This window comes from Carlito syrichta, unplaced genomic scaffold (assembly GCF_000164805.1).
Source record: "Carlito syrichta isolate Samal-C Ts95f unplaced genomic scaffold, Tarsius_syrichta-2.0.1 Scaffold130554, whole genome shotgun sequence".
NCBI lineage: Eukaryota > Metazoa > Chordata > Mammalia > Primates > Tarsiidae > Carlito > Carlito syrichta.
Window position 1 is genome coordinate 285,256 of NW_007074650.1, and position 23,595 is coordinate 308,850.

Genomic DNA, 23,595 nt, shown 5'->3' on the forward strand with positions numbered 1-23,595 from the left:
TAAGATTCCAAGCTTTGAGATCTTTCATTTAAAGTTTTAAATAATTTAAGGTTGCAATTGTGCCGTGGGGGCAGTTTAGATACTCTAGTCACCTTTGTGTGACTGCTGGAAGTGACATCCATGACAGAGTCCAGGTATCACGAGACAGATCCAGGTCTAAGAGTGTAAATAAATTGAAAATAGAAGCACAGTTGTTTCTTTCTTTGAACAAGAATATTTAGGTAAGAAGCATTGCAATTAGAATGTCTGCAGTAATTGCACTGTACTAACAGAGCATGGGTATTATACTCCTCAAAATCTATTCTTCCTTGGTCTTTGAAGCAACCATTATGATCTCATAATGGTAAATTTGTAATTAAAAGATACAGAATACCAACACATTTTTGCAAAACAAAGTGAAAAAATCTTACTCTTTTCCTCTCTAGGAAAGGAGTGAGAGGATTTTACCCAAATTTTAGAAAGCAAAAGGCATTAGGAGTAGGGAAGGTAACTCTATGTCTCACTTCATGTACTCCTGGAATGTGGTTCTGCTGACTGACTATTCCTTCCTGGAACTGGCAGATGCCATCAGAAAAAAGATGTAACAGGTATGAGATAAACAGGAGAAGTCAGTGAGCTGCCATGTATTACTACTTTGAAAGAAAGCCATTGTTCCTGAGATCTTATTTTTAAAAAGAATTTTTAAGTGGGCTATCAATGAATAGAGCTTTTCCCTAAAGAATCTATAGGGAAAAAAATGGAATCGTATAGTCTGCTGTGAGTTATGGGATGTGATGCGGTTGGTGGAATATTGCCTCCAAGTTCAGACCATCTCCCCCAACCCCCATCCTCCAAGAACACTGGGACTTGGCTTGAAGCCTGGAAGCTCAGGACTCACTGGCTCCATCCCATCCTAGAAAAAACCATACATGGTGAACTCTACACTAGTGTCCTGGGGCAAATAGAAAATGATGGGTGTTTACCTCTCACCCTTCCAGCTAGGGCTGGCAAGTATCTTGCTCTCTAAAGCTAGCCTAACTTTTGTTACCCTGAATTTGTTTAAAGGTAGCTCCTGCCAAAAGGTGGAAACAGCCCAAATGCCCATCAACAGAAGAATGGATCGAAAAAAGTGGCATACAATAAAATATTATTCAGTCTTAAAAAGGAATGAAATACTGACACATGCTACAGCATGGACAGACCTTGAAGACAGTATGCTAAGTAAAATAAGCCAGTCACAAAAGGAGAAATGCTCTGTGAGTATTTTTCCACTTATATGAGATTCCTAGAGTAATCAAATTTATAGAGACAGAAAGTAAAAAGGTGATTTCCAGGGGCTGAGGATATGGAGAAAGGGGTAGTGACTGTTAATGGGTACAGTGTGAAATGAACAGTTCTGGGGATGGATGGTGGTGATTATTGCACAACAATGTGAATATACTTAGTGCTACTGAACTGCACACTTTAAGATAGTTAAAATGGTAAATTTTATGTCATGTACATTTTACTACAATGTTTTAAAAGTAGCTCTTATAGTTTACAGGTCATAATTGTTAAGTTTGAAGTGAGTTCCATCACCACCACATTTTCTCATCAGTATATCAAATTTTTATTCAAAGTGATATGCTCGTGAATCATGAGACTTAAGATTTCTTTTCTCAACACACACACACACACACACACACACACACACACACACACATTCTTCAACCCCTTTTATAAAAAGTATCCCTCTATCTTCTTAACCCACCAAGCTAACTCATGGCAGCTGTTCCTCTAAGTGAGCTGCACACTAGTTCAAGGGCCACAACACAGAGTGATACTATCTTCTGGCTTCTACTTTATAAGACTGACAAGCCACTTTTCTGACAGATTTATGCCCAGGTAAACCTTACCTCTTCCACAAATTCTTCCCATAACTTCCCCATCAGGAGCAGTCTTTCCTTCTCTCTTGCTCACATGTCACTTGGTGGTGTCTTAGTTCATTTTCTGTTGCCATTACAACAGATTAATAGAGACTGGGTAATTTATAAACTGTAGAAAACTTATTTGGCTCATGGTCCTGGAGGTGAGAAGACCAAGGGTATGGTACCAGCATCTGCTTGGCATCTAATGAGGGTCTTTCTGCTGCATCCTACCATGACAGAATGCAGACAGTGAAGTGGCAAGATAGTGGAGTGCATAAGACAGACAGAGGGAATTTGGTTAAAACCATTCTTTTACAAGAGTATACTACCTCAATAACGAATCCACTCCTACTGTAACAACATTATATTTCATTCATTAGGGCAGAGACCTCATGACCAAATTACCTCTTAGAGGTCCAATTTCTTAATACCATCACAATGGCAATTAAATTCCTTTTTTTTTTTTTTTTTGAGTTGGAGTCTCACTCTGTCACCCAGACTGGAGTGCAGTGGCCGCTCCTGGCCACAGCCTCGACCTCCTGGGCTCCGGCAATCCTTCCGCCTCAGCCTTCCGAGTAGCCGGAATTACAGGCATGCGCTACCACGCCCAGCTAATTTTTTGATTGATTGTAGAGATGAGGTCTCGCTGCCCAGGCGGGTCTCGAACCCGCGGACTCAGGCAATCCACTCACCTCAGCCTCCCAAAGGTGCAGGATTACAGGCTGAGCCACCGAGCCCGGCTGGCAATTAAATTTCAAAACGAGGTTTGGAAGAGACATTCAAACCATAGCAATGTGTAATTCTGCTTAGCACTCCCTAAGGTATTCATGTGTCTATCACTGGATTGGGGGCACTCCAAAAGTAGATAAGTGGAACTATATGCTATTAGAAAAATAAGGCCACTTTTGACCTACAAAAACAGTAGTTTCATACAATTCAACTAATACTGTGTTTATGACTGAAACATAAATAAATAATTCTAATTATTCACATTTGTGACCTCCATAGCTTCTATCATAATATTTTTCAATAGTAGGTGCTTGATGAATAATGCACGAGGATCTTACATGAAGGAAATGCTGCACAAAGCAATGAGATGACATTCAAGGAAAGATTAGTGAATCTTAGAGAGGAAGGGGAGTAGAGTGCTAATTATCAGGTACATTTTTAGATGGAGAAGACAGGGAAGACCTTGTGCTCTGCATACATGAACTTAATCTTTACAACTACCTGCTTTCTCTTACTTTTCCCATTTGACACATGAGGAAACCGAAGCCCAAAGCTTAGAGAAGTCTGGAAACATGCACAAGTCACATGACTAGAATGGGATGATAATAATCATAATCCAAGTCTTTACATCATTTTACATCAAATAGGAAGCTATTTTAGCTGATGAAAAAATAGACTCCATGAAAGCAGTAAGAAGGGGAATTTATATCTCTATGAACACACATGAAGAAAATAGAAAGATCACAAGTAAACAGCCTAACAAATCACCCACAGAAGCTGAAAAAGCAAGACCACAAAAACCGTAACTTCTGCAGAAAAATCCAGATCACCAAAATAAAAGTCCAAATTTGAGATATATAAGACAAAAATATAATACAAAAAAAATCAATAAAACCAAAACCCGGTTCTTTGAAAGGATAAACAAGATTGATAGACCCCTAGCTAGACTGACCAAGAAAAAGAGAGAAAAAGCCCAAATTAGCACATCAGAAATGCAAAGATTAAGTCACAACTGACATAAAAGAAATACAAAAGATTATCAGAGATTACACTGTATACTTGTATGGAAACAAATTTGAAACCTTCAATGAAATCTCCACTTTCTAAACTCACACAATCACCCCAGGCTGAAACAAGAAGAAATCAAGACACTAAGTAGACCAATAACAGCCCAGGAAATTGACTATGTCATAAGAAAACTACCTACAAAAAAAAGCCCTGGACCAGATGGCTTTCCAGCAGAATTCTACAAAATATGCAAGGAGAAACTGATACCAATCCTATTGAAAGTATTCCAGGCAATCAAGAAAGATGGAACTCTCCCCAAATCATTTTATGAAGCTAACATCACATTGATACCCAAATCTGGTAAAGATCCAGCAAAGAAAGAGAACTACAGGACAATATCCTTTATGAACATAGATACTAAAATTCTAAACAAGATTCTAGCAAACCGGATCCAACAACATATCTCAAAAATTATCCACAATGACCAAGTAGGTTTCATCTCTGGGATGCAGGGATGGTTCAAAATCTGCAAGACCATATACATAATTAAATACATCAACAGATGTAAAGACAAAAACCACATGATTATATCATTAGATGTGGAAAAAGCTTTCGATAAAATTCAGCATCCCTTCTTGATAAAAACCCTGGAACATCTAGGCATAGATGGAACATACCTCAAAATAGTAGAGCCATCTATGAGAAACCCACAGCCAACATACTGCTAAACAGACAGAAATTGGAACCATTTCCCCTGAAAATCCGAACAAGACAAGTATGCCCACTCTCCCCTCTTCTGTTCAACATAGTATTGGAAGGCCTAGCTAGAGCAATCAGACAAGAGAAGGAGATCAGGAGTATCCAAAGAGAAGAAGGGGAAGTCAAGTTATCCCTTGTTGCAAATAACATGATTCTATACCTTGAAAATCCAAGAGAATCTGTCAAAAAGCTCCTTGCACTGATAAAGGACTTTGGCAAAATCTTAGGGTATAGCATAAATGTGCAAAAGACAATTGCATTACTATATACCAACAATAAGCAAACAGAACACACACCCCCCCAAAGCATAATCCCATTCACAATAACCACAAAAAGGATGGAATACCTTGGTATCTTCCTAATCAGAGAAGTGAAGGACCTTTACAACAAAAATTATAAAACATTGCTCAGAGAAGTCAAAGATTACACAAACAAATGGAAAAATATTCCATGCTCATGGATTGGAAGAATCAACATTGTTAAGATGCCCATCCTACCCAAGGCAATCTACAGATTCAATACAATATCCAAAAATTACCAGCAGCATTCTTCTCAGATTTGGAAATGACAATACAGGAATTCATATGGAAATATAAATGACCGTGAATAGCCAAAACAATCCTCAGCAAAAAAGAAAGAAAGTGGGAGGCATCACACTCCCAAACTTTAAGCTTTATTATAAAGCTACAATAATCAAAATGGCCTGGTATTGGTACAAGGAAAGGTATATAGACCAATGGAACAGAATAGAGATTCCAGGAGCAAAACCTTAATTTCTCAACCAACTCATCTTTGACAAAGCCTCCACCACCAACCACTGGGGAGAAAAGAACCTATTCAGCAAATGGGGCTGAGAAAACTGGCTGACCACATACAAAAGATTAAAACAAGAACCCTACCTATCACCATACATAAAAATCAACGCTAAATGGATCAAAGACCTAAATGGAAAACTTCAAACTATAAGAACCTTTGAAAATGTAGGAGACACCCTTATGGAAATTGAAACTGGCAACCAATTCCTGATCAAAACCCTAAGTGCCCAAGCCATAAGAGATAAGATAGACAACTGGGACCTCATCAAACTGACAAGTTTCTTCAAAGTCAAATAAACAATCGAGAGAGCAGGGAAACAGCCCACAGACTGGGAAAATATATTTGCCAACTGTATATCTGACGAAGACCTAACATCTAGGATCTACAAGGAACTCAAATGTGCCAAAAAGAAAAAAATAAACAGCCCCATTACAAATCAGGCAAAAGATATGGCTACTTCTCAAAAGAAGACATGAGCAGCCAACAGATACATGAAAAAATGCTCAGCCTCACTAGTCATCAAAGAAATGCAATTAAAAACTGCACTGAGATACCACCTAACTCCAGGTAGGATGGCCATCATTAATAACAAAAAACAACAGATGCTGGAGAGGATGCTGTGAAAAAGGAACACTTCTACACATTGGTGGGAGTGTAAACTAGTACAACCTCTGTGAAAAAAAGGTGGTGATTCCTTAAAGTTCTAAAAATTGACCTCCCATATGACCCTGCAATTCCCCTACCGGGAATGTACCTGGAAGAACTCTGATCACTCTATGAAAAAGATACCTGCACACCCATGTATATTGAGGCATTATTTACAATAGCAAAAACATGGAACCATCTGTGCTGTACATTGCAAGAGGACTGGATAAAAAAACATGGTACATATACAAAATGGGATATCATGCAGCCATAAAGAATAATAAAATTATGAACTTCACAGCAACTTGGATGGACTTAGAGCCTATAATACTGAGTGATCTATCGCAGAAACAAAGAACTGAGTATCACATGTTCTCACTCATAAGTGGACCTTGAACAATTATCATAATACTATAAAAAAGGGATTAGCAGTAGTGGGAAACTGCCGGAGAGAGGTTAGGCACACCTCATCAACAAGGGCACCTGCATAATGAACATTTGTATACCTAACCCTTAATTGTAGCCTATGTCTTTTTTTTTTTTTTTAGACTTGGATTCTCACTTTGTCGCAGTAGCATGCTCATGGCTACCGAAGCCTTGACCTACTGGGCTCAGGCTATCCTTTCGCCTCAGCCTTCCAAGTAGCTGGAATTACAGGTGCACACTACCATGTCTAGATTATTATTTTTAAAAAATTTTTATTTTAGAGACAAGGTCTCACCAAATTGCCCATACTGGTCTTGAACCCCTGAGCTCAGGCAATCCTCTTGCCTCAGTCTCCCAAAGTGCTGTAATTACAGGCTTGAGCCACTGTGCATGGCCTACTCTACATCTTTAAAAAATTGAGAAAAAAAGAAAAAATAGAATCTTTGGGATAATATTTGTGGCTGACCATGTTAATCAGATGATCATCATTAGATTTAAAAACACTCCTCTCATCAGGGAAAGAAAACATTGTATTTTTCCTAAGCTAGGATGGCACAAGAGCTGTATATCTACTTATGCTCCAGGTGTGCATAAGTGGGTGTATAGACTCAGTATATGCATACCCCAGATTGGTTTGGCTCTACCTGCTTGTTCAATGAAGAGGCCCAGCCATGGTCACTCATTTCCTAACTCCCCGAGCTACCCCAGACTCCTCTTGGAAGGTCAGACTTGGACACAATCTCCATTACACCCATATTGGCAGGACCTACTGTAGCCTTAGTACCCATGCCTAACCTGATCAGATCCACAGAAATTTTGCCCTTGGTATAGTACCACTAAGCACGGAACCTGACTTACCCATTGGGTCCATGTAATTCAGCTAGTAAGTGTTAGAGGAGGAACTCAGACTTATTCATTCACAAGAAATTTGTTATTAGAATCTGCTTGGTGCCAGGCTCTGTTCCAGAACCCAGGAATCCATGGTGAACCAAAGTTCCTGCCTCAAGAAGCCCACATTCTCTTGATGTCCAAGTGGGAGCCTGTGCTCTTAACCGCTACAATTCCAGTGGCCACCTAATACATGTATATTTCAATTTTCATTGCAATGTTTGGTAAGAAAAGAGGAACAGTTATGACAAACACAGCCCCAAATGCTACATTTCCAAGAATTGTAATATTATTCTTATATAACATTAGAGGGTGTACTGACTCAGTGCAGGAAAAAAAAAAAACACTCTTCATATTTTAAACAGAACAGGATCTAACATGTGGAATCAGTTGTTAATGAAATTCTTGGTCTCTAGAAATGAATTCTACAACCACTCCATAGAACCAACCCACTGGAAAGCTTTTTCACTGTAGCTACTACGCAAGCAATTGGGTTCAGGAATATGTGGCCAAAGCTGTAGTGGGGAAATTGGAAAGCGGGAATTAAGCGAAAGACAGCATTCAGCTTCCTCTCCACAGAAGCTCATCTCAAGATGCAGAAAGCGCTGGAGGTAGACGCAGCAACGTTACTACCAGAAAACTTCACATTTCATGACCTTGTTTACCAAAGAAAGTAAAAATCAGAATAGCCTCCGCTTTGCTTTTCCCTCCCAAATCTCTCCCAAATTGGAGAAACCTACTTTTGAGAATAAAATGTTCAGCTTTCCAAACTCTTCAGTAGAGAAAAATACATTAAAAGAATGGTGAAATAAAAATTGGATTAGCCAGTCCACAATGTCTACCACACAGAAGGAAAGGGTGAGTTTAATATGTTGGTGGGTCACTATGAAGCTACTGGGTAGGTCACATCTCGAGCTTAGTGCCTAGTTCAATATCTGACACGTATCAGATGCTCAACAAATATTTAATAGATAAAAGAGTGAATAAGTGCATTGCGCATATAATGAAAATGAACCATAATATTTTTTCTTTTATTCTTTTTTTTTTTTTGAGTCAGAGTCTCTTTCCATCACCCAGGCTGGAGTGCAGTGGTACCCTCATGGCCACCCCAGCATCGACCCACTGGGCTCAGGCGATCCTTCCATCTCAATCTTCCAAGTAGCTGGAACTACAGGCATGCGCTATCATGCCCGACTAATTTCTTTATATACATATATATATATTAGAAACGAGGTCTCACCAAGTTGCCCAGACTGGTCTCGAACCCCTGGGTCCAGGCAATCCTCTCGCCTCAGCCTCCCAAAGTGCTGGGATTACAGGCTTGAGCCACCACGCCTGGCTTCTTTTATTCTTTAAAAAAACTTATTCTTACACCAAGCGCAGTGGCTCAAACCTGCAATTCCAGCACTTTGGGAGGCAGAGGCGAGAGAATTTCCTGAGCTCAGGGGTTCGAGATCTCACCAACATGGTGAGATCTCATATCTACAAAAAATTAGCTGGGCATGGTGGCGCATGCCTGTAGTACCATCTACTTGGAAAGCTGAGGCAGAAGTATCACTTGAGTCCAGTAGGTCGAGGCTGCAGTGGCCATGAACTTGCCACTGCACTCCAGCCTGGGCAACAGAGTGAGACTCTGACTCAAAAAAAAAAAAATTATTCTTAATTGATGCAGCGATAGTTCTTCACTTATTTTACATTTTAAATACAAACCGCAATATTCTTGACTTTCCTGTTTTCCTCCTTTATCTAAGGAGCTTTCAGAAAACTCAGCAAGCCAAATAAATCTTTTAAAAATAGAAGGAAGCAAGATTTTTCTTCTTCCTTTGGCTGGACAATGAATATCCCTTTCAAACTTTTGTGGCTGTTGTTGCTAAATGTTTCCTCCAAGGAGAAGTCTTCCGATTTTGTTTATTTTTAGAAACTGAAGTCTGCATACAAAGAAAACTCTTGAAAGCTGGAATCTTAAAAGGGAATCTCTAAGCGATTCTCTTATTTTAACCCAGAAAAGCAGCAACTTTGAGTAGGTTATACACTATAGTGCGTAATGGAGCAACCTCTGATCCTCTTTGTTCTGACCAATACATTAAATAGCATTTTTCAAGACAGCGTTTCCTTCAACCAAATAAATTTACCCTTCACAAAACGTCATCCACATGTCTTCCTTGCTTCAATTGGAACTAATTAGAGTTGATATTAAGTTATATAAATTGTTGTAGAATTTTAGAATGAAAAGAAATTTTAAGAGTCTGGTTTTTAGATGAAGAAACTGAGAGAGATTGAGGTTGAGTATTATTCCGTATATTCAGCCTCTACTCTTTACCTTGATGACATTCTCTCGCATGCATTTGCCCCTCCAGTAACTACCTAGCATGTGTGACATTAAAAAAACGATGAGAGATCTTATGTGTGAATGCTGGAGTGTTCTCAGCCACGTGCCACAAGCCTGCCTCCAGTAAGCCACACAGAACTATAATCACTTCACAAAATGACAAACATTTTCATGACTGCTTATTCCTTATGGATGCTTTCCTCCACCAGGCTCAACCCCTTCTCTCTTCGTGCCAAAATCTCACCCATTCTTCAAGTCTAAGTCAATTGTTAGTTACTCCATCAAGACTTCCTCAAACCCTGAAATCACCGTGAATTACTACCTTTTCTGAATTTTCATAGAATTTCTTTCAATTCTCTGTTATGGCACGCATCAAACTGTCTTCTGGTAAGGTAGATATTATGTAGTCAGATACATATCTAGTTTTTCTTCTGGTTTCAGCAACATGGTAAACTAAACTAATATGGAAAGTACAAGCCCTTAGAAACATGGGATTTAAAAAATAATACTCTAAAAGAAGTTCATTTTTAGCTTATATTTCCTGGAAAAAACTCAGTTCTCAAGTGCCAGAAACACAGAGGGAACTGAAAGCCAGACTGATAAATGTGAGAATTGAGGTTGCAACAACCTTGGGAGGTGGATGGAAGCAGTAGTACTGATTTGGTAACAACCGGGGGTTATTTCTGTTGTTTTTTGTTTATTTGTTTGTTTGGGGGTTTTTGTTTTGTTTTGTCAAGGTCTCACTCTGTTGCTCAGGCTGGAGTGCAGTGGCACAATCATGGCTCATTGTAGCCTCCACCTCTGGGCTCAGATGATCCTTCCACCTCAACCTCCCAGGTACCTGGGACTACAGGTCTGTGCCACCATGCCTGGTGGATTATTTGAATTCTAGAAGGAATCCTAGAAGGAGAGAATAAATAAAATATGAGGGACAAAAACTTGGAGAGAATGGTTGATTGATAAACTGATAAAAGATATATTTTTCTCTTTTACTAAATAACTGACTGTTTAGGGGAACAAACTAATTATGCATGCTTACATTTGTAGAACATTGTTAGATCTCATTACATATTGATTTCATTAATTACATTTGTAGGCTGGGCTCGGTGGCTCAGCCTGTAATCCCAGCACTTTGGGAGGCTGAGGCGAGTGGATTACCTGAGCCCGTGGGTTCGAGACCCACCCAGGCAACTTGGCAAGACCTTGTCTCTACAATAAATCAAAAAACTAGCCAGACCTGGTAGAGTGTACCCATAGTTCCAGTTACTTGGAAGGCTGAGGCGGAAGGATCGTCGGAGCCCAGCAGGTCGAGCTGCGGTGGCCAGGAGCATGCCACTGCACTCCAGTCTGGGCAACATAATGAGACTCCAACTCAAAAAAGAAAGAAAGAAAGAAAGAAAGGAAGGAAGGAAGGAAGGAAGGAAGGAAGGAAGGAAGGAAGGAAGGAAGGAAGGAAGGAAGAAAGAAAAGAACATTTGTATACAGTCATCAATAGGAACAAATATTAATAATAAGCAAGATATGACAGGTTTCATTAGAGAAGTAGAAAAAAAGTGCTCAGACCTGAAAGATTTAAAGTGAGAGATTACTTCCAGCTGGGGATATTAGAGAAGAATTCATGGAAGAGATAAATGAGTACACACTGGCAAGCAGAGAGAAGGGAAGGATATTCCAGTCAAACAGGATGATCTAACAAATGCATAGTGTTGGAAAATGCAAAAGACATCTGAGGAAAAGCAAGCATTTCATTTTGGTTAACAAGCAAGGATTAATTGTAGATGATTTAAAAAATTAGAACCAGATTATATAAGCCTTGAACATCAGACTAAATTTTTGGACACTTAGGTAAAGAAAAAGCATCATTGCATGAGGGATTTTTTTTGTTTTTTGTTTTTTGAGTTTGAATCTCACTTGGTTGCCCAGGCTGGAGTGCAATGGCACACTCGGCCACCCCGGTGATCAATCTCCTGAAGTCTGGTGATCCTTCCACCTCAGTCTTCCAAGTAGCCAGAACTACAGGCACTCGATACCATGCCCAGCTAATTTTTGATTTATTGTAGAGACGAGGTCTTGTCAAGCTGCCCAAATGGGTCCCAAACCCGCGGGCTTAGGCAATCCACTCACCTCAGCTTCCCAAAGCGCTGGGATCACAAGCTGAGCCACTGAGTCCAGTCTTTTTTTTTCTTCTTTTTTAACAAAGGAGTGACAAGATCAGAACCCTCACTTAGGAATATTGATCCAACCTACAATAACAAAGAAGATAAACTAGAGAGGGAAGACACAGGAGTCAGAAAAATAAATTGATTCATGTGTCACTAAGGATTCTTGGTGGTGACAGAAGGTGCAACTGAATCTGGCTTGAGCAAATAAGAGTTTTATTAGATTGTAACCAAAATGTCTGGTAAAGTATGTCTTTATCCAATGTATAATAAAGAATTTGGCTGAACTTTATTGCTGGCTCCTGGGAGGTAACCTCTTGGAATTTCCTGAGTAATAGGAGTGTTTTTGTTTTTCACAGTGGGCCTTGATCATTTATGCTAATGAGCTGACTCAAGTTGATCCCTAGATAGTTCATGGTAAGGATGTAACTCATGATGGCAATTGGCCATGCCAGAAAGACCACCATGTGATTACAGGGTTGGGGATTTGAGCCATATGATAAGCCTAAACTCCAAGGAAGGGAGATGGACTCAAGGCTGGTTTCAATCATGTGACTAATGAGTTAATCAATAATGCTTATATAATGAAACCCCAATAAAACCTCTGGACAACAAAGCTCAGGTAAGCATCCTGGGTTAATAATACTTTGTGTATATGCTACACATCGGTATGCTGGGAGTATGGTGCAACCTGACGCGACAGGAAGAAGACATAAAGGCCATAGACTCACCCAGACCTCTTCTTTGGTCTAGTCCTTCATTTGTATCCTTTTTTTAGCTATAATAAAACTATAATCATAGGTATAGTGCTTTCCAGAGTTCTATGAGTCATTTTAGTCAATTATCTAACCTGAAAGGATAGTGTAAACTTCTGAATTGTAACCGGCTGGTCAGAAGTATAGGTGACCTGAAAACCCTTGAGTTTGCTGCTGCTGTCTGAATTGAGGGCAGTGTCATGGGACTATGCCATTAACCTCTGAAGTTTGGTCTAACTTCACATAGTTAAGAAGTCATTGCATTCAGCAATGCAAGACCTTGAGATGAGAACATGCTTTGTATGTTTTGTAGAACAGCAGGGAGGCATGGATGGCTGCAGTGAGTGATGATGGAAAGATTACTCTTGGTACATGTGTTTTGGGCAAGATTGATTTCACCTCCTGTTTCAGAACTGAGCATATGATTCAGTTCTGGCCAGTTGACCACATTCTCCTGGCAACAATGATTAGAATTGCCCTTTTCTCAAAAACTTGCTGCTTGGATGAAAAAACCTTGTATTCGTATATGACTTCCTTCTCTCATACCCCATATGAGAGGGGTATGACAGGGAGCTGGAACTATTTCATGTAGGCAGAGGTTCTCAGTTCTGGCTATATTTTTAGAATCACTGGGGAGTTTTTAAAAGGAACCAATGTCCAGGCCCCACCCCAGATCAATAAAATCATAATCTCCTAGAGTGGGCACAGGTATTTGTAGTTTTATAAGTTCTTCAGGTGATCCACATTGGGATATAGGCATTGGTTGGCCATAGTAAGAAGATGTTAGATTTTGTTCTGAAAGTAAGAGGAAGTCAATGAAACCTGTTGAACAGAAAAATGACATAATCTGTCTTAAGGTTTTAAAAGACTCGCTCTGGGGCAACCTTTTGGGACCCCTCCCTGCTGCTGGGAGCTTTCCTGTCTTCTCAATACATTTCTACTTTGTCACCCTCCAAAAAATTAAAAATTAAAAATAAAAATAAAAGACCCACTCTGACTGCGATGTGAAGAATATCCTATAGTGGATCGGGACTAGAGGCAGAACATCAGGTGAGAGATGAAGGCAACTTGGAATAGGGCACACTGTAAGTAGGTACAAAGAGCAGAGGTAAGAGAGAAAAGGTCCTATCTGGGGCATGTTTTGAAGGAAGACAATTTGTTGATGAATTGGATATGGGATATATGAGTAGGAAGTCATATATGAATACATGGTTTTTTAATCTAAGCAACACGGTTTTTGAGAGAAGGGCAGTTCTAACCATTGTTGCCAGCAGAATGTGGTCAACTGGCCAGTACTGAATCACACACCCAGTTCTGGAACAGGAGGTGTGAAGTCAATCTTGCCCAAAACACATGTACTGAGAGTTGCACAGGATATTTCATCAGAGTAAAAATCAGGGCATGTTACCAAAGGCAGAGTGAAGATGCTGGGTGATCAATAACAATAGCGCACTGGAGGTCTGTTGACTATATTCCAGAGCAGGGGTTCCCAACACGCCGGCCGCGGGCCGGTACTGTCTATGAACTGTCAGGAACCAGGACCCACAGCAGAGGTGAGCCGTTCGCAAGAGGAGCTCCTCTGTCAGATCAGCTGCAGCATTACATTCTTAGCTGAGCTGGTGGCATGCGTCTGTAGTTCCAGCTACTTGGAATGCTGAGGAGGAAGGATTGCCTGAGCCCAGCAGGTTGAGGCTGCGGTGGCCATGAGCGTTGCCACTGCACTACAGCCTGGGTGACAGAGTGAGACTCCAACTCAAAAAAAAGAAAGAAATAAAAAATTTTAAGGAGGCTAGTCTCCGTGGCTCAGCCTGTAATCCCAGCACTTTGGGAGGCCAAGGCAAGTGGATTGCCTGAGCTCGTGAGTTCCGGACCAGCCTGGGCAATTTGACGAGACCTTGTCTTTACAATAAAAATTTAAAAAATCAGCCAGGCTGGTAGCACGCACTTGTAGCTCTGGCTACTTGGAAGGCTGAGGCAGGAGGATTGCCAGAGCCCATAGGGTTCGCTCCGGGGTGGCCGTGAGTGTGCCACTGCACTCCCATCTGGGCGATGAAGTGAGACTCCAACTCAAAAAACAAGAAATTCCTAAAGGAGCACAGACTCTATTGTGACCTCCACATGCGAAAGATCCAGGTTATGTTCTCCTTATGCCTGATGCCTGATGCCTGATCATTTCCCTCCTCTTGTTCATGGAAAAGGCCTAAGGCCTTATGCCTTATGCCTGATGATCTCCCTCCTCCTGTCCATGGAAAAATTGTCTTTCACAAAGCTAGTCTCTGATGTCAAAAAAGTTGGGGACTGCTATTCTGTAACCCAGTAGCAATGAGTACGTCACAGGTTAATGGCATAGTCCTCCATGCGACTGTCCTCATTTCAGACAGCAGCAGCAAGCTCAGGGGTTTTCATGCCACCCATATTTCTGACCAGCTGGTTACAATTCAGGAGTTGACACTCCTGGTCATTGACAGTAAAACAAGCTTTAAGAAGAAAATTTAGTTCTTCTTTCCCTTCCCAAACAATTCAGTCCTAAAGGTTTCAAAATGTCTCCCTACAAAACAGGTATTAATTACAAAAGAAAAACGAGAACCTTTACAGTGAAGAAGCCTGGCAGATACCACTTTCAAATGATCTAAGGGAACGTCAGTGATGAGACAAATTGAAACTGAGTCCCACCTGATATGATACAATAAGAAACCAAGGCACCACTTCTGTGATATTCCTGCCAACAACTCATAACTTGTTTAATTCTGAGAAAAAAATCAGGCAAATCCCAAATCAAGGGATTCTGCAAAATACCTGGCATGTGATCTTCAAAGATGTCAAGGTCATGAAAGCCTAGGAAAGATGGAGAAAATGTTCTAGGCTAAAGGAGTCTAAAGGGACATGACAACTAAGCACAAAGTGTGGTTCTAGACTGAACTCTTTTGCTGGAAAGGACATTATTGGAGAATGTGGCAAAATCTGAATGGGTTCTGAAGATTAACTGGTAGCAGTTTATCAGTATTAATTTCCTAACTTTGATAGTTGTATCATATTGTGTAGAGGAATGTTCTTATTTGCAGAAAGTACACAATAAATTATTTAGGGATTATGAGACTTGATATTGTTGGCAACTTACTCAAATTATTCAGCAAAAAAAATTCTTTTACTGAACTTGCTTCTTTTCTGTCAGTCTGAAGTTGTTTAAAAATATATATCAGCAGCAATCTTTTTAAAGTCTTTCTTCAACTATTACAATAGATTTTTCTGATATTGAATGTGGATAAATATCTTTATATGTCATCTCTGAAAATTTTGACATTGGATCACAGACTGAAAGAGATCTGGGAATTGACCATAGTTTCTTTATAGAGGACATTAACTTGAGCAAATAATTTTACATTACCCCTAATCTAACCTAGGGGTAACACTTTCCCTCCAGAACGTCTTTGACCATGCTAATAATAAAGGGTGACTAATTTTATTCATGTATTCCAACTACAGGTCTAATATCAAATTGAGAAACTGTTTAAATTAAAATTAATAAATAGGAAGCAGCTGTGTAGAGACTTATCAGGGCCACATATTTTATTTCTATGCTGGTCTTCCCTTACTCATCATTCCAAGTTAATTTAAGAATTTCCCACTGAATTGTGTGACCAACCTAGTACAATACACAAAATGAGGTAGTTAATTTCAGAACCATTTCAAGAAAAACAACTGGGCTATTACTAGTGGTTTGTAGTATTTCCACATTGTTACAAGACCTACCATTGTTTACATATCCTGGCTGTGCCAGGTCCATTAAAGGAATCTGAGAAGGTTGAAGAGATTAAGATAGTCCTTTTTAACAAGTAATAATTTAAAGGAGAATTATTTGTAATTACTCCAACATACCCCATTTTCTACATGTTTGTAATGATATAAGATGGTATAATAACCTAAAGTCCAGAATGTCAGCATTTTTTTAAGCCAACCATTCTAGTTCTCAGTGGTAAAGATGTATCACCTTGGACCAGATTTTTTGTTTCCAGATAGTAGATATACAGCAAATTGTCCCCAACTGTATTTTATTCATTTGCTTTGGTAGGAATGGAATGGAGGAGGACCCCTTTCTTTTTCTCTATACTTTCTGAAACTGTTGGTGGCCCTTTCATTGTTTATCAGAGGGTGTCAGACCTTGAGGGGCACAGATACATCAATGGCCACTCCAGAGGCTCCCGGAAATCTGAGTTATTTAGAGATTTCTCTTCATGAGGATAGTGGACTAAGCTTTCAGAACAAGTAAGATCCAAGGACTAAATGCTGAACTTTTTCTTTACTTTGCCAAATTCCTGAGGGGCCTGGGAAGATGGGTTTTTTAACTAACTCCATACAATGTTTACTTTCCATCCTGACTCAGGCATAACATTATATAACAGATAAAGAAGGAAAACCGAAATATTTTATGACCCTATAAACCTGTCTCTTGGGGACTCCAGTGCACCAGGCACCTTTCAAGGTACTTAACTTACCTATTCTCTCTGAAGTGTGCCATCTATGAGACTCTATCTTCATATTAAGAAACTTGGACGTTTTCTGCCCCTTATCTCAATGGGACATCTCATTTACTGATTTCAATATTCTTTAGGTAAAAGCCTGACTCTTGCTACTAATTGCCAGTCAAGAAATCTTTGAATCTACCTATTTCCAGCAAACCTCTCTTGGAGATGACTCACCTTCCCAGGACAAACCAACATGAATTCTACATGTATTGATTTTGGTTTTCTGTAACTTCTGTCCTCCTAAAATGTATTGAACCAAGCTACAATTCAATCACGGTGAACACATGTTCTCAGGACCTCCTGGGGATAGTGTCGTGGGCCTAAGGACACTCACATTTGAGTCAGAATAAACTATCTAAATAGTTTTCAGTTTGGCATCATTCATCAACAGATCCTAGAACTCCAAAGGCTTATCACAGAAAAACAAAATCCTAGGAAGAAAAATATTATTATGGTAATATTAATATGTAAACATTAATTATTATTAATTATTATTAATTTTAATACTGAAAAGAAACTTAACTTTTTATCATTACCAAACTATAAAGATGAACATATCAGTTAAGATAAATACAATCAGGTAATCACATGCATATCTCTTTTTATTTTAAGTGTTTAATCTCAGAGATATATGTATAGTTTTGTATTAAACTGTCACATAAACAGCAAATAATGATCAATGTTAATTGTTTCAGATAGGATAACAGTACTCTGAGATGTACCAAAGAAAAACTTTTTTTTAACCTAAAAGCCGAGCCAGCTCAGTAAAGATTTGTTAAAGGGTACTGATCAAAGTCTGAGTAGTATCATTATTCCCATAAATAAAATAAATACATTATTTTAATTTTTTGATATTTCAAATGTGCATATGGGGTACAGAACATTTGTCCTAAAATAACCTGCCAACTTGAATTACAGCCCTACTGCAAGTATAAAAGTCATTAATTTAAACTACAAATTGCTAAAGAGACAAAGGTCTTTGTGATTAATGAATTTTGAAAGCTTGAAACGAACATTTTCTAGAGTTAACCTACCCTGGAGGCAATTTATGTCTCTGCTGTTTAATCTTTCCTTTCTTATTTCCTAGTCTATAATCTATTTCTTTAACTAGGTCATAACTACTTATTCATCATTATAAAATAGTTATTATCCTTTAATACTCCAGACCATCATTATTTTAATCTAATATATAGGATGACATGCACATAGTTTATCACATTCAGGATTTGTATAAACACTGGATATGCTACTAAAAGGAGAAAACCACTAAAATAATGATCAATTTTAAGATACTTTAAAAAATTTTTCAAAAGTAGGGATTCTACTAGCTGCTCAGACTTCCTTGTCAGAAGATTTAGGGGGAAAAACATCCAATTCCTAAGGAAAAAAAGTTGCTATATGATTTTAATGTTTTTGTTATTTTCATTTTAACAATTGTAACTGAACTAGTAAATGACAAAATAACTTTGACTATATGGAATTTACATGAAATGTGGGAGTCTTCATCCTAGATCCTTTGTGGAAATTATATGTACCACAGAAGCATCACAATTTTTCTCATGGAATAAAAAAGAATCTTTCAATGTTTTATATATATGTATATATATAAAGCATGCAAATTGAGTTTTTCCTCAACTCATCTGATATTTTTATTTAAAATTAAACTTACACATTTGAAAGACAACCATTGATACACATTTGAATTTTTTGAACCTAGAAAGGTAGTTTTTGTTTGTTTGCTTTTTGAGTTGGAGTCTCACTCTGTCACCCAAGCTGGAGTGTAGTGGCATGTTCATGGCCACCCCAGCGTCAACCTACTGGGCTCTGGCTATTCTTCCACCTCAGCCTTCCAAGTGATCGGAACTACAGGCATGCACTACCACGCTCGGGTAATTTTTGATTTATTATAGAGACGAAGTCTCACCAAGTTGCCCAGGCAGGTCACAAAGGAAAGGTAGTTTTAACTATTGTCTAATATATTTGTGAAGTCCTTAACATATATACGAGGGAGATCCCCTCAAAATATTGATTTATTTTTTGGAGGGTGGGCCCCTTGTAGTACCGGCTTCCCTCACACATTAATTGTTCTAGGAACCCATTGGCATCAGTGTACCAGCTAGGGTTGTTGTGAGAGGCTGCATTTGGTTTCAGTGAATTTTGGGGGGGTGGAGATTCTTTCAATGTGTTTGCTCATTTCGTGATGGATTATCTATGAGTGCACCTGACCACACCACACTGAGGGTTCAGCAGTTTTTTGACCAAAAACAGCAAGACTGCCATGCTCCACCCTCCCTATTCACCTGATCTCACCCAGAGTGACTTTTTTTGGTTTCCCTGGATGAAAAAAGTCCTCAGAGAAAAACATTTTGCTGATGTGGAAGAGATGAAACAAAAAATGGCAGAAGCATCAAAACTAACAAGTTCAAAAACTGTTTTGAGCAGTGAAAAAAGCATCTCGATAGGTGTATTGCATCCAACAGAGAGTACTTTGGAGCAGACTGAAGTTTAAACACATAAGAATGTACAATTTTTAATAAATACTTTTCATTCCCCCCCACACACACATAAAGTGCTGTAAGAATCAGAGGTGGAAAAGGACAGGAAAAACTAATGAGAAAACAGTTTGTTTGAACCTTTTTCCCAGTCTGGGTATAGATTATGAGGCAGAGATGGAAGGTTTCTTTCTGAACCGTCTTACTTTATATCCTTTTCCCATTAAAGCTTAGCAGAAAGCACTAGAATTCATAATTATTAAAGATTATGAAAATTAAAAAAAAATCATGCTTAGTTTTCAAAAATTCAAGTCTATAGTCACCAGACGTTCTCACTGAAAGTAGTTGTTTCATCATTTTTAGATCTGGGAGAAATACTTGGCACAAAGTGAACAGAAATGAAAACATGAGACAGCAGAAAGTCTCCACACAGAGCAGTCTGAAAGGTCCAGAGGCGTCCTTTATATAATAAGTAATGGAGTAGCTGGAAAACTGCCTTTAAAAACAGAAGTTTCTGGCCCAAAGTGAAGACTAGCCAGAATATTTGAGAAATAAAGTAGCAAGAAGCAAAACCAGGAAATGTTCAAAGCAAGTTTCTTCAGTAAAGACCCATAACGAAACATTTAATGGAGTCTCACTTAAGCAAATTATGCGCAATAAAAATTTGCATTGTATTTCTTAGTCAAGGTGGGAGGGTGGATGAGCAGAGGGAGAGGGAGTTACCACTTGGCCAGAGGCAGCTCTGAAATTGTGTTGCTAACCTATGCAATACTGAAGAGGTGTAGAGAACAAGGAGAACCGGTGCTTTTCCTTTATGCCTGGTTCAATTTTTCTGCCCCAAGTGGTTTTTAGAAGACCCTTCTTACACATTGCCAACAAAATTTTCACATCTACTAGATATTCTGTGATTTAAAAGTATTATATATCAAGAGCAGAAAGGGGCCGTTTCTAATAATGCATAAAAGGGAAAAGAGGTTTTGGAAATTCTTGAATAGTCTGTAACAGAAAAATGAAGCCTTTTTTTTTTTTTTAAGAAAGTAGGATTTATTGAGAGTACAAAAAAATCTCCCACAGTGGGAGGGGACCTGAAGAGGTTTCCCAAAGCCACTTTTAAAGTATTCTGCACAGAAGTTTTTATTTAGACAAGGGGGTTTAGGAAAGGACATAGAGAATTCACAATCAAGAGCCAGCTAAGGTCACAGTGGGCTTCCAGAAAGTGAAGAGGACTCTGTGACCAGCGCCTCCCAAAGAAGCTCCTTTAAATCAGGACCTGGCAACAACCAAAGAAAATTAGACCATCTCTGGAAGGGTATATACTTAACAATCAGATGGCATTTCTTGGATGAAAAAAAAAAAAAGTATCTCAACAAATGAAATGCCAGTTAAAATATCTCACTCTGCCATTCTGCAACTGCATGAAAGGGCAGAATTTTCTCTGATTTAATAAAGTTTAAATCATGAAGTAATTCAAATTAATTAATAGTTGTCTACTAGGAGCCCGCAAATTTCATTTGCATTAGAATTGGAATATTGAAACTAATTTTTTTCTCACCTCACTAAATTTTCAGATTTTGATCAACTGGGTCTTTATAGATGTCGTATTAATTAATATGGATCATGAGAAGTGACTGCATCTTAATTCTTAAATAGGAGTCACAAATAAGATTCTTCAAACAAATGCAAAGAATAGAATCACAATTTTTTTTTAACTAACCAACAGCTTTGGAAATACTTTCTCCTCTTCCCCCACCCGTGTTGAAAAGCAGTAACCTCTGTTTAACTTAGAGATATAATATTAGGAAATAATGTTAAAATACTGGCATATTATATATTTGTATTTACTGTTTAAGAAGGGGCCAAAGTTTTCATCAAGGATCTTTGAGTGAGAAAATGTGTATATGTCAGTGTCCTAAAGATTGAAAGATTGAAGCCTGTGGTACCAGCCTGCAAGGAGAGCCCAGTGATCCCTGCCTCCTGGTAGTCACTTCACCCCCTTGTGTAATCTCCTCCCACAGTGAACTGGGGTGACTTGGGTAACCTACAAGATATTGTGGGAATGACAGTATATGACATCCAAGGCTATATGATAAACGACACTGTGGCTTCCACCTTGTTTTCTCTCGGATGCTTGTTCTAAAGGAAGCCAACTGAGAGGTCCTGGTGACAGTCAAGCAACCCCGAGGGAAGGTGCTCATGACCAGGAACTGAGGCTCCTACCTGTCATAAGCCATCTTTGAAGTGGATCTTCCAGCCCCAGTCAAGTCTTCAGATGACTGTGGTCCCAACCTCTTAAAAACAATCACATGAAGTAAACTGACCCTAGATTCCTGATCTGCCGAAACTGCTGAGATAATACATGTTTATTGTTGTAAATCACCAAGTCTTGGGATAATTTGTTACTACAGCAAAAGATTGCAAACTCCTTGTCCCCAACACCCCAAGAAATACTATTAGCAATACAAAGGAACATGTTCATCTTAAGTCATTTACAAAGCTGATAGATTCTGGAGTTACTAGTACTTAGATGGAGCCTTATCTCTGGAAATTTTGCCATTCAGTTCCTTAGTGTTGTACCAAGACCAGCAGCATTGGCATTACCTGGGTGCTCGTTAGAAATACAGAATCCCAAACTCCACCCCAGACCTACTAAGTTGAAATTGCATTTTCAACTTATGAGATTTTCCTTATGACATGTAAATACATTAAAATTTGAGAAGAAGCACTGATTTACTTGACTCTTAATGTTACAGCATGTGGTTGGAAACTCTGGCTATATATTAGGAGTATTTTTTTTTTAAATACTGTTGGAAATTTATTTAATTCATCTGGGTTGAGGCCTTTCATGGCCTTTCATAATTATACTATAGAATTTTTCTCTGAAAAAAATGGCATCAAAGACTCAGATCAACTCTGACTTCGAGCATGCTCCAATCCTGGTTCTAGAAGTCACGGATGCCGAAGTGTTTGTGCAGGAAGTAGGAAAGCTCCGTGCCATTGGCATGGGTGGGTGGGAGAAGGGCACCAACTTCACAGATTCCAAAGACTGTTGCATGTTTCCGCCTTCTTTTACTCATGCTCTTTCAGGACACAGTTCATTCCCAGAAAAAGCAACTATGACTTTCTTCCTTAAAGGTCAGTTTGGAATTGCTGACTAGCAATTCCACAGGGAGAACCAGGTACTATATAATCTAATGTTTCATGTGACAAATTAGGGCCAAATATGTTTGAGCTTCATCTTTCCTGGAAGACAAAATGGAAATAATATTTCTCACAAGACTTTGGAACACATTTTTTATTGTTGACCAGACACTACTCAATTAAGATTTCCAAGGCCAGGCATGGACTCATGCCTGTAATCCCAGGACTTTGGGAAGCTGAGGTGGGAAGATTGCTTGAGCCCAGGAATTCCAGACCAGTCTGGGCAATGTAGAGATCTCCTCTCTAAAAAAAAGTTGGGCGTGGCGGTGTGTGCCTGTAGTTCCAGCTGAGGCAGAAGGATTGCCTGAGCCCAAGAGGTCGAGGCTGCGGTGAGCCATGATCGTGCCACTGCACTCCAGCCTGGACAACAGAGTGAGACCCTGACTTAAGTAAACAAACAAACAAAACAAACATTTCCAGCCTGGAAGGCAGAGTGAGACCCTGACTTAAGTAAATAAATAAACATTTCCATTACGATAGGTGCTTACAAATGATAGATCTCTTAGGTAAGAAGCTCAAATTGACAACATTAAATACCATTTGAGTAACTGGGTCAGGGAGAGGGATATTCTCTCTCTCTCCTTTGCTAGGGCATCTCCAGTGATGCAAACAATGCCTGATACAGTGCACGGTCTCGACAAATATTTGTTGATTAAACAAATCCTCCCTCAAAACCAATAACTTCTGATCACTCATTCATTCCAAGTTCCTGAACGTACCAGTCTGCAGTGGAACACTGTGGAGGCTGTTTTTCCCAAAGGATTTTTAAAACAAAGCAGCAAATCTGCTTTAAAAAAAAATAATAAACTGCGTGCCCAAACTCGATGCCACACTTTGGATCTCCGCCCGGGTTTGGCCTCGGCTCTTCACTGAGAGGATGGCTGGGAGATGTGCTCGCTGCCCTTGACTCTCCTTCCTTTGTGGTTCTCCGGCCTGCGCGCTTACGTTTCCAGGCGGGGAGCGCGCGCGGCGCCGGGTAGGA